At 41.4% G+C, this 13,340-nt stretch overlaps 1 pseudogene; it reads left to right on the plus strand.

The window, feature by feature from the left end:
- The first annotated feature begins 10 nt into the window (after nt 1-10).
- LOC139421936 (glutathione hydrolase 1 proenzyme-like) lies at nt 11-11,252 on the plus strand (annotated as a pseudogene).
- The last annotated feature ends 2,088 nt before the right edge of the window (nt 11,253-13,340 follow it).

Genomic DNA, 13,340 nt, shown 5'->3' on the forward strand with positions numbered 1-13,340 from the left:
CTCTGAATGCAACAAGATGGGTGGGGCTAAAGCTTAAGAGGGTGTGAACAATGCTGAATGGGTGTAGACAAAGAAGAGCTCTCTCACTGAAACACTAAAATGCCATTTACTCAAAAGTGAGTTTACAAGTGAATCAACTTTCAAAGCAGAATTACTTTCCCATTGTTCCTCAAAAATGCAGTGTATGATATACCATTTTGTAGCTCTGAGACTCTGTTTTACCAATGTAAAAAAAACAATTTAAAATGTTGCTACACAAGACCAAATCCAGGTGGAGTCACATATTACCTCAATTACCTTGACTAAACCTTGACATTGACTCTATACCTGTACATATATGTATGTATATTGCCTCGCTATTGTTATTTTACTGCTGCTATTAAATTATTTGTAACTTTTAGTTTCAATGTTTTACCTATCTATTTTTTACTTAACACTTATTTTTTAAACTGCATTGTTGGTTAAGGGCTTGTAAGTAAGTATTTCACTGTAAGGTCTACTACACCTGTTGTATTCAGCACATTGATTTGATCATATCACAATTGATGTAGAAAATATGTATTCATTAATGTTTTCATTTGATACATTTATTTTTTGGACTCTCTTTCTCTCACACATTTAGCCATCAGAGTATTACAGAGTATTCTATACTTAAATAATATACACTACCGGTCAAAAGGTTTAGAACACCTACTCATTCAAGGGTTCTTCTTTATTTTTACTATTTTCTACATTGTAGAATAATAGTGAAGACATCAAAACTATGAAATAACACATATGGAATCATGTTGTAACCAAAAAAGTGTTAAACAAACCAAAATATGTTTTATATTTGAGATTCTTCAAATAGCCACCATTTGCCTTGATGACAGCTTTGCACACTCCTGGCATTCTCTCAACCAGTTTCACCTGGAATACTTTTCCAACAGTCTTGAAGGAGTTCCCACATACGCTGAGCACTTGTTGGCTGCTTTTCCTTCACTCTGCTGTCCAATTCATCCCAAACCATCTCAATTTGGAGGCCAGGTCATCTGATGCAGCACTCGATCACTCTCCTTCTTAGTAAAATTGCCCGTACACAGCATGGAGGTGTATTGGGTCATTGTCCTGTTGAAAAACAAATGATAGTCCCACTAAACCCAAACCAGATGAGATGGTGTATCGCTGCAGAATGCTGTGGTATACATGCTGGTTAAGTGTGCCTTGAATTCAAAATAAATCACAGACAGTGTCACCAGCAAAGCAACCCCACACCATAACACCTCCTCCTCCATGCTTTACGATGGGAACCACACATGCTGAGATCATCCGTTCACCCACACCGCATCTCACAGAGACACGATGGTTGGAACCAAAAATCTCAAATTTGGACTCCTGACCAAAGGACAGATTTCCACCGGTCTTGCTCATGTTTTTTAGCCCAAGCAAGTCTCTTCTTCTTATCGGTGTCCTTTAGTGGTGGTTTCTTTGCAGCAATTCGACCATGAAGTCCTGATTTACACAGTCTCTCCTAAACAGTTGATGTTGGGATGTGTATGTTACTTGAACTAGGTGAAGCATATATTTGGTCTGCAATTTCTGAGGCTGGTAACTAATGATCTTATCCTCTGCAGCAGACGCAACTCTGGGTCTTCCTTTCCTGTGGCGGTCCTCAAGAGATGCAGTTTCATCACAGCACTTGATGGTTTTTGCAACTGCACTTGAAGAAACTTTAAAAGTTCTTGAAATTTTCCGTATTGACTGACCTTCATGTCTTAAAGTAATGATGGACTGTCGTTTCTCTTTGCTTATTTGAGCTGTTCTTGCCATAATATTAACTTGGTCTTTTACCAAACTATTTTCTGTATACCACCCCACCTTGTCACAACACAACTGATTGGCTCAAACGCATTAAGAAGGAAGAAATTCCACAAATTAACTTTTGAAGAATGCACACCTGTTAATTGAAATGTATTTCAGGTGATTACCTCATGAAGCTGGTTGAGAGAATGCCAAGAGTGTGCAAAGCTGTCATCAAGGCAAAGGGTGGCTATTTGAAGAATCTCAAATATAAAACATATTTCGATTTGTTTAGCACTTTTGGTTACTATATGATTCCATATGTGTTATTTCATAGGTTTGATGTCTTCACTATTATTATACAATGTAAAAGGAAAGATAAACCAAAGGATAAAATACGTTATGGAGTTGCTGTATTGTCAAGAAATAGCCTACTGAAAGTCTGGTGTGAAACGAGGTGATGTTTTGTCATTCTAGAATAAAAAATATGTATATTTATAAACCTCAGCAATATAGGTGTGTTAAAAATGTATACCATTTCAACCATTGTTGCACACTTTGAAGTTAAACATTACATTTGAAAAAAGTCAAACCAATCCATATGTGATGTTCCTAGCAGAGAATATAGATCTACTACAAATCATGGCTGGGGCCAATTCAAATTGAAGGCAGTCAGTTCAGGAAGTGATTTTATAAAAAATACATGTAAAAAAAGCTTCTACACCTCAAGTTTATTGAGAAGTCATTGGAAATATATGCATTATTTTGTTTCTATTATTGTTTTTTAAGTCTACTTCCTGAATTGACTGCCTTCACCTAACCCTAACCCTAACCCTAACCCTAACCATGTACATACAGTACTAGTCTCAAACGTTTGCACACTGTTGAAATTACTAATTGAAATGTTGTTGTAGACATTCAGATACAATACAAAGATCCCTGTTTCAAAACACGCTGTCTCAAGCAGGCCTTTAAATAGCAGATACCAGGCTCAAATGTTTCTTTGTCTGAACATAAAAATATGCTCCTTCTTCTGAGTGTATGTATATTCATCCATCATCACAAATCCTTATGATTTTGTCATCATAATTCATTCTGTCTGTGTAAACTGCCTGCTGTTTCTTCACAAACTAGCGCTTGTGTATGCAAATCAGGGCCACTGAATATAAACTTTTGTCTGTGTGTTTGTGTGTCCAATATAAATCTCAGAGACACGTTGCAGAAAGGGGGCTCTGCAGTGGATCTATTGCTGCCTTGCTGCGTGTTGTGCTGGTGAATGCCCACAGCATGGGCATTGGAGGAGGTCTCTTCTTCACCATCTATAATGCCACAACTGGTAGAGTCTGAGCCCTAATCCTTGACTTAAACCTATACCAACTGTATCTTTAATGATGTCAACAAATCAAACATTGACTGGCACAACTGAACTAAAAACAGGAAATGTAATAGCTCACTCCATTGTAACTTGGTGTGATGTAATGATTCTGTCTTCCTTCACAGGAAAGGTAGAGACCATTGATTCCAGAGAGACGGCTCCCGCCAACGCAACAGAGGACATGTTTGGGAATAGCACCCAGTTAGCCAAGAAGGGTAATATTTTATCAGTTACCTAACAAAAATATGAAAGTTGCACATTTACAATGAAAGATGGCCTTGCAATAGAGTCAAAAGACACTAAGTTTTATTGTCACATCCACTAGTACAGTCTTTCTTGCTAGCTCTTTCCCAACAATGCAGTAATCAATATCAGTAGTACTATTAAATAAAGTAAAGTACTATATTGAACAAAAATAAAAACGCAACATGCAACAATTTCAAAGATTTTACTGAGGTCCAGTTCATATATGAAAATCAGTCAATTGAAATCAATTAATTAGGCCTTATATATGGATTTCACATGACTGGTCAGGGTTGCAGCCATGGGTGGGCCTGGGAGGGCATAGGCTCAGCCAATCAGAATGAGTTTTTTTCCCACCAAAGGGCTTTATCCTCAGCCCGCCCCCATCCCCCCTCAGACGCTCCCACAGGTGAAGAAGCCAGATGTGGAGGTCCTGGGCTGGCGTGGTTACACATGGTCTGCGGTTGTGAGGCCGCTTGGATCTACTGCCAAATTCTCTAAAACGACATTGGATGCAGCTTATGGTAGAGAAATAAACATTAAATTATCTGGCAACAGCTCTGGTGGACATTCCTGCAATCCACAAGCAAATTGCATGCTCCCTCAAAACTTGAGACATCTGTGGCATTGTGTTGTGTCGCAACTGCACATTTTATAGGGCCCTTTTATTGTCCCCAGCACAAGGTGTACATGTGTAATGACCACACTGTTTAATCAGCGTCTTGATATGCCACACCTGTCAGGTGGATGGATTATCTTGGCAAAGGAGAAATGCTCACTAGCACAGACATAAACAAATTTGTGCACAAAATTTGAGAGAAATAAGCTTTTTGTGTGTATGTAACATTTCTAGGATTGTTTATTTCCGCTCATGAAACATGGGACCAACACTTTACATTTTTGTTCAGTGTAGAATAAAAACACACAAGAAATAGAAATAAGAAGAACACAAGAAAGTAAGTAAGCGATATTGACAGGTTCAGTGCCAATACCATATTAACAATGTGCAGGGATACTGGAGTGGTAGGGGTAGATACTGTATGTATAAGGTGACTAGGCATCAGGATATGATAAATGGAGTAGCAGCAACTTATATAATGATTGTTTGTGAGTGTGTTTGTGTGTGTAGTGTCAGTATGAATGTGTGTTATGTGTGTGAGCCAATGAAGTGTGTATGTGTGTTGGAGTGTGAGTGAGTGTGTAGAGGCCTGTGAGTGTGCATAGAGTCCATAGCAGGCAGTAATGCAGTCAAGATGCTCTCAATGGTGCTGCTGTAGAACTTTTTGTAGAACGTTTTGAGGATTTGAGGTCCTATTCCAAAACTTTTCATCCTCCTGAGAAGGCGCTGCCATGTCCTCTTAATGACTGTGTGTGTGTGTATGGACCATTTTAAGTCCTTAGTGATTTGGACACCAAAGAATTTGAGGCTCTTGACCCGCTCCACTACAGCCCTGTCGATGTGGATGGGTGTGTGTTGGCCCCCCTGTTTCCTGTAGTCCACAATAAGCTCCTTGGTCTTGCTGATGTTGAGGGAGAGGTTGTTGTCTTGGCACCATGCTACCAGGTCACTGACCATCTCCCTGTAGGCTGTCTCATCGTCGCCGATGATCAGGCCAACCACGGCCGTGTCGTCAGGAAACTCAATGATTGTGTTGGATTCGTGGTTGGCTACGCAGTCGTGGGTGAACAGGGAGTACAGGAGGGGTCTAAGCACACACCCCTGTGGGGCTCTCGTGTTGAGGGTCAGCATGGCGGAGGTTTTGTTTCCTACCCTCAGGAAGTCCAGGATCCAGTTGCAGTGGGAGGTGTTCAGTCCCAGGGTCCCGAGCTTGGTGATGAGCTTGGAGGGGACTATGGTGCTGAACACGGAGCTGTAGTCAATGAACAGCATTCTCACATAGGTATTCCTTTTATCTACTGTAGGTGGGTGAGGGCAGTGTGGAGTGCAATTGAGATTGCATTGTCTATGGATCTGTTGGGGTGGTATGCAAATTGGAGTGGGTCTAGGGTGTCTGGGATGATGGAGTTGCTGTGTGCCATAACCAGCCTTTCAAAGCACTTCATGATTATATATGTGCTACAAGGCGATAGTCATTGTGGCAGGTACCCTTAGAGTTCTTGGGAACAGGAATGAAGAGTAGTACATTAGAGAAGATCAAAAGCTGCACTCCAACCTATCATCTTCCAATATATCCTTTCACAATCTGTTACATTACATTAATAATGTTTGGCAGGAGGGTTGTCCATCGCCATACCAGGGGAGATCCGTGGGTATGAGATGGCACACGATCGCCATGGAAAATTGCCATGGAGAGAGCTTTTCCAGCCTGCAATCCAGTTGGCACGGAAAGGCTTTCCTTTGGGCAGGGCATTGGCCACCGCTATTTCCAAGAACAGGGAAACCATCATCTGTGACACAGCTTTATGGTGAGAATGCCTACAAGGGAGGGGTAATATGGAGTGATGATCTGAGTTACTGTTCAGAGGGTCATATGTTTGTCTGTTGTCTCTGACATGACATCTCTGTTTTTGGTCTCTCTTTCAGTGAGGTATTTTGTGACAAAAACGGTGGTATCCTTAAGGAAAATGACATCATCACCTTTACTAAACTCGCTGACACCTATGAAATAATAGCAAATGAGGGACCTAATGCTTTTTACGAAGGGCCGCTGGCAGAGAACCTTGTGAAGGACATTCAGGCTTCAAGTTGGTTTCGCCCTTATATCTACCAAATATGAACAAACTGCAATTTTGATATAATTTCATTCAGGGTCTGCTGGCTGTACGTGCTACAGAATGTGCTTATGTGTATGTGTTTCAGATGGTATCATCACACTGGATGATCTAAAGAAATATACAAGCCTTTTTTGGATGAGAATCCTCTCAATGCTACTGTGGGGGGGTACACCATGTTTGTACCCAACGCCCCCGCCAGTGGCCCTGTCCTGTCCCTCATACTCAACATCCTGGATGGTAAGCCTTCCCACTGATGCCACAGAGTTGTATTCAATATCAAACTGTGGGTCACATTTGGACAGCCTATGCTACATTATAAGTGTATCAGGACCGAAGATAATTGTTTTCCGAGCCATCACACCTGAGGCGCTCTGCTTTGCAGGCCTGATGCTGCTTTAGCACTGTTCACATAAGAAAAGTATGCTGTTAATTTACATTATAGCAGCGCTGGTTTACAGTGGCTTACGAAAGTATTCACCCCCTTGGCATTTTTCCTATTTTGTTGCCTCACAACCTGGAATTAAAATGGATTTTTTGGGGGGTTGTATCATTTGATTTACACAACATGCCTACAACTTTGAAGATGCAAAATATTTTTTTATTGTGAAACAAACAACAAATAAGACAAAAAAACAGAACTTGAGCTTGCATAACTATTCACCCCCCCAAAGTCAATACTTTGTAGAGCCACCTTTTGCAGCAATTACAGCTGCAAGTCTCTTGGGGTATGTCTCTATAAGCTTGGCACATCTAGCCACTAGAATTGTTGTCTCTTCTTCAAGACCTAACTGCTCCAGCTCCTTCAAGTTGGATGAGTTCCGCTGGTGTACAGCAATCTTTAAGTCATACCACAGATTCTCAATTGGATTTAGGTCTGGGCTTGGACTAGGCCATTTCAAGACATTTAAATGTTTCCCCTTAAACCACTCGTTGCTTTAGCAGTATCCTTAGGGTCATTGTCCTGCTGGAAGGTGAACCTCCGTCTCAGTCTCCAATATTGTCACGTTCTGACCTTAGTTATTTTATTATGTCTTTGGTTTAGTATGGTCAGGGCGTGAGTTGGGTGGGTTGTCTGTGTTAGTTTTTCTATGATTTGCTATTTCTGTGTTTGGCCTGATATGGTTCTCAATCAGAGGCAGCTGTCTATCGTTGTCCCTGATTGAGAACCATATTTAGGCAGCCTGTTTTCTATTGCGTTTCGTGGGTGATTATTTTCTGTTGTCTGTTGTGTGTCTGCACCAGTCAGAACGGTTTTCGGTCGTTTCTCTTCATTATTTTGGTTATTTCCGTGTTCATTCTAATAAATATGGACACATACCATGCTGCACCTTGGTCCTCACCTTCTTCCACCAACAACAGCCGGTACAGAATCCCCCACCACAACCGGACCAAGCAGCGTGGTATCAGGCAGCAGAGAGATCTGGACTATGTCACAACTTGGGACAAAATAGAAAGGTGGTCGGTCGACCCAGGGAGAGTGCCGGAGCCCGCCTGGGATTCACTGGAACAGTGCGAGGAGGGATACCGGCGTAATGGAGTTGGCGCCGTGTACACAGCAGCGCAACAGGCACGAGAGGCAGCCCCTCAAGCGCCATCCATCATTCCTTCAATTCTGACCAGTTTCCCAGTCCCTGCCGAGGAAAAACATCCCCATAACATGATGCTGCCACCACCATGCTTCACCGTGGGGATGGTATTCTCGAGGTGATGAGAGGTGTTGGGTTTGCGCCAGATATGGCATTTTCCTTGATGGCCAAAAAGCTACATTTTAGACTCATCTGACAGAGTACCTTCTTCCATATGTTTGGGGATTCTCCCACATTCCTTTTGGTGTTTACTAATTTTTTTCTTTAATTAAGCAATGGCTTTTTTTCTGGCCACTCTTCACTAAAGCCCAGCTCAGTGGAGTGTATGGCTTAAAGTGGTCCTATGGACAGATACTCCAATCTCCGCTGTGAAGCTTTGCAGCTCCTTTGGTCTCTTTGTTGCCTCTCTGATTAATGCCCTCCTTGCCTGGTCTGTGAGTTTTGGTGGGCGGCCCTCTCTTGGCAGGTTTGTTGTGGTGCCATATTCTTTCCATTTTTAAATAATGGATTTAATGGTTCTCCGTGGGATGTTCCAAGTATCTGATATTTTTTTATAACCCAACCCTGATCTGTAGTTCTCCACAACATTGTCCCTGACATGTTTGGAGAGCTCCTTGGTCTTCATGGTGCAGCTTGCTTGGTGGAACCCCTTGCTTAGTGGTGTTGCAAACTCTGGGGCCTTTCAGAACAGGTGTGTGTGTATATACACTGAGATCATGTGAAACTTAGAATCCCCCATATGTGGACTTTTATTTAACAGATTGTGTGACTTCTGGAGGTAATTGGTTGCACCAGATCTTATTTAGGTGCTTCAGAACAAAGGGGGTGAATACATGTGCACGCACCACTTTTCCGGTTTTTATTTTTTTTGAATTTTTTGAAACGTTCTTTTTTTCATTTCACTTCACCAATTTGGACTATTTTGTGCATGTCCTTTACACGAAATCCCAATAAAAAATCAATTTAAATTACAGGTTGTAATGCAACAAAATAGGAAAAACGCCAAGGGGGATGAATACTTTTGCAAGGCACTGTATCTCATCCTATTACTGTGTGCACCATACATGTATAGCTCTCTTGACCATGCAAATTAAGATAGCAGCAGCAGCAGCACCACCACCACCAAAAGGTGGTTATCTGAGTGACAAGTTATTGGGGTGTAGAAATAAATCTCCTCTTCCAAGCTCTGTTTCAGCTCCACATTCATGCAGGGTCTATTGGATATATAGTCCATAGATGTCCTCCTCCAGACTTCCTCTCTCTGCTGGTACCCAGTACAATGGCTATATAATGTGACAGTGTTTGTCTCAGAGGATTAGATGAAAAACTTATTCCAGAGTAATTAAACTGCCTGAACTTAGTCTTCCTGTGGTTCCTCTGCCTGGCCACCCACTCACCGTGGCCCCCTGCCTCTACCGCAAACTCTAATCTTTCCAATTTATCTCTAATTGGACACTGATGAGTGGCGGGGGAATCATATAACACTGGCATGTCAGGGCCCGCTCAAGCCCTTCATCCTGACGGTTCATCATGACTTCTGCTAATGGCATGTCAGGGTCCGCTCAAGCCCTTCATCCTGATGGTTCACCATGACTTCTGCTACTGCTTGTCAGCTGAAATTCATCAAATATTTCCATTTGGTTTTAGCTTTCTTTCCTTTCTCCCATCCTCTCCTCTACGGCTGTGAACTGAAACAGTTGTAACACTGATAGACTGGGACTGGGTGACAGAATGAACCGTACTTTTATATTGAGCTTTTGCTGTATATGGGGAACACCTTTTCAATGTCCACTTCAGAGTCAAAGTGTATATTGACGTGATCAAATTAAATGTACTGTATTATTGTTTAATACATGTAGGGATTGTGGCTATGGTTGATTACCAGGTTTTCTCCCATGCAGGATACAACTTCACCTCAGACAGTGTCTCCAGCACTGAGAAGAAGATCCTCACGTACCACCGCATGGTTGAGGCCTTCCGTTTTGCCTATGCCAAGCGAAGCATGCTGGGAGATCCACAATTCCTCCGCATCTCTGATGTAACTCTCATCCCCATCTTTCCCAGAGTTTATATTGAATAGTTCTCTAATAGGATGTCTCTACTAGATGTATACTCTTTCAAGAGTTTACTCCAATCAGGCACTTACTAATCATATTCAATCAACTGGTCCTAGTATGTGTTGAAACGTCATGTTTGTTGGAGACAGAGTAAATATGTATATGCTCATATAAGAGAGTTGATTAGACTATTGTAAAGCTGCTATGTTGAAATGTCAGTAAATGCAAACCAGTCCATCTTCAACATTCTACACTGTTCCGTATGGTGGAATGGGCATTCATTTGAATGGCAGAGCCTCACTCTCTTGTCACCTCTTCAGCTCATCCACAACATGACTTCAGATTACTTTGCCGATGCCCTCCGTCAGAAGATTACAGATGATACCACCCATCACATGAACTACTATGAGACGGAGTACTTTGTCCCTGAGAACCACGGGACAGCACATCTGTCTGTGGTGGCAGAGGACGGGAGTGCAGTGGCAGCCACCAGCACCATCAACCATTTGTAAGAATCAAGTCCCAGTTTTGATTAAAAAAATTTACTGGAAGTAGTCCTCATTACTCACCATTGTTCATTATCTTTCTGTTCTACTTCCTCCCTAGGTTTGGCTCCAAAGTCATGTCGCATTCTACAGGAATCCTCCTCAACAATGAGATGGATGACTTCAGCTCCCCCCTCATCACGAATGGCTATGGAGTGCCCCCTTCACCAAGCAACTTCATCAGACCAGGTAAAGGGTTCATCTGACTACAGACACCAAAGTTTTCAGTGCATCAGCTGACTCGGATAACCAGAAATTGGTACTTGATGGTGGATCTGGATTGACCTAACTCCCTAGTTGTCTCTCTCCAGGTAAGAGGCCCTTGTCTTCTATGTGTCCAGCCATTCTCTTTGACAAGGGGAGCAAGGAAGTCAAGATGGTGGTGGGGGCCTCAGGAGGAACAAAGATCACCACGGCAACTGCCACTGTGAGCCAGGCTACCATGCCCTTTCATTGCTGTGTGAAAATACTCTTTAATACTTTCTTTGCATTCTACCAAGTAGTCGTCTGTGACTGAATAGTTGGCTGTTCGTTCTGCAGGTGATTCTCAATGCGCTGTTCTTTAACTACGACCTGAAGAAAGCTGTGGCAGATCCCAGAATCCACAACCAGCTGAGTCCCAACACCACACAGGGAGAGCCCTGGTTTGACGAGGTGGGTTAAATGGCTGATGATCTTCAATACACATGCCCTACAGTGTGTCAAGATCGTGTCTGGTTATCATGCTAGTGATGCAGGGTGTCTATTTGAATAGAAGTTTCAGTGTTCTATATGCTTTCCTTACAGAGGGTGATGACTGGTCTGGCCTTGAAGAACCATGAGACAGAGTTCCTGACGGCCACGTGCTGTGGTTCAGGCGGTGGTGCGCCAGGGTGACCGGCTTCATGCTGAATCTGACCCCAGGAAGTGGGGCTATGCCGCTGGGTACTGAGACCAACCACACACTAGGACTGGGAATTGCCAGGGACCTCACAATACGATATCACGATACTTAGGTGCTGATATATGTATGCGATTCCCACAATTATATATTTGTGATTCGATACTGTGATTTTATTGCGATTTGATGTTCCAAACATATTGCTCACGTTATGTCAGCTGCAGAGAGACAAAAGACACCATGAGAAAATTTGTTTTAATCAGTCATGGAAATAAAAAGTGCTGAAAACATGTCAGCTCACTATTTAAAAAGATGGAGAACAGGCTGTAAGATTAACAGGTACAGCCAACTAGCTCTAGCTACCTCATTTTTTACAAATCAATACTTGGAGTCAAAGTATCAATATAACATCGTCCCAAAAAAATAGCGATATGTAACTGTACAGATTTTTTTCCACCATCATTACCTGCTCCCTCAAACAGACCCATACAGACACCCCAGTTTACACAAACTGAGACCCATACACACACCCCTGCTTCCACAGACAGGCTGGCTGATTAGGCATCCAATTCAGATGAAAACCACCTCCAGACTATATAACAAACCAACAGAAACATACACACATTCCTCTCCTCATCTCGGTAATGCCCTTTAACCTTAGTCCACTCTGGTAAACCAGGTCCACCTTTCTACGCTCATTGGTGTCATAAAGTGGAGAGAAACTACCCTCCAACATCTCCTCTCTTATCCTGTCTTTGATGACCAAGTATACCTCAGTCTGATATAAAGAAAGAGCAATTCATTATCCACAGTTGTCCTCCACATCGTTTTAATTGGATTATTAATCGCTACGGTCTGTACCATCTCAATATTTCATATTCCAATTAACAGTGCCATCTCTATATTCATGTTTGTCTTTCATCGGTCAGAATACGAAAGGTAATGACTGGTGCTTTTATTTTGAGGTTATTATTAATCATCATCACAGTTTGCCTAATATATACTGTATATATATATATCAATTGTGTTGCTTTTGGTTCAAGATCAATAATTTACAATATATATCCATAGAACAGTTTAAGGATGTAATGTTCACAAGACTACAACAATTTGATCAGCATTGACCAACAATGAAAACACAGGTAATCAGTTTCAAAGAGTAAAAGAGGACTTACTTCAGGGTTTAATTGTTCTCACGAGTGAACATGTAAACATATTTATTGATCATCTCGTAAGGTGTTCCATAACATTTTGTTCCACAAAAATCTATTCACTTGATCCATTTTTTTGGACAGTAAACATGAAACCTTGATTTATATTCCACAAAATATGTTAGAAAATTATGTCATAACATGAAAGCATATGTAAAGCAACTATTCTCAGTGCCACTCAGGGGTATAGTGAATGCGTAACAGACCATACACTTTAAACAAATATAGCAAAAAGGGACAATGTCTGTTAGAAAATATTTAACCTGTCTATTGGCATCACATTTTGGACATATTACATGTACTATGGTCAATGGTCAAAGTGTGTATGTGGGGATGAATTAACCTACTGTAAAAGGCTAAATGTTACAGTAGGAAACAATACTATATGACTAACAATTTCCCATCAACAGATTTCAACAGCTCATGACATGACCTCATTAATACTGTAACTTCCGACAGGGTCATACCACATATCTTACTGTATAGTTAGAAAGGAACAAAGTACTTAAAGTTTGGAAAGCAGGATATAAAACAGAGGCAAAAACTCAGAGGCAAAGCTTTTAACAACTATTTTACCGCAACAATTTTACAGCTTTGAAATGCCCTGGACAGAGAACATTCTGTATTGGAAAGTTGATTAACTAAGGCTTTATTCAAGCATTTTCCTTAATATTTCATTTAGCTAAACCTGATGAAACACTCGGGCACATATGTAGGATCTTAATTTGTTCACCCTGTTGCAGGAAATGTAAAACAAGTGTATTTCAGACTTTTTTTCTTATGGAAAATGTATCAAACCCTACAAAAATGTCCATTCATTATAATTCACATTTCCTGTTGCTGCAGGATTATTTTCCTTTTGTAGCAAACTGGCTCAAATTAAGATCCTACATCTATACCAAACACTGAGCTCCTTTACTCCAAATGA

The sequence above is a fragment of the Oncorhynchus clarkii genome, chromosome 12, assembly GCF_045791955.1.
Source record: "Oncorhynchus clarkii lewisi isolate Uvic-CL-2024 chromosome 12, UVic_Ocla_1.0, whole genome shotgun sequence".
Lineage (NCBI taxonomy): Eukaryota > Metazoa > Chordata > Actinopteri > Salmoniformes > Salmonidae > Oncorhynchus > Oncorhynchus clarkii.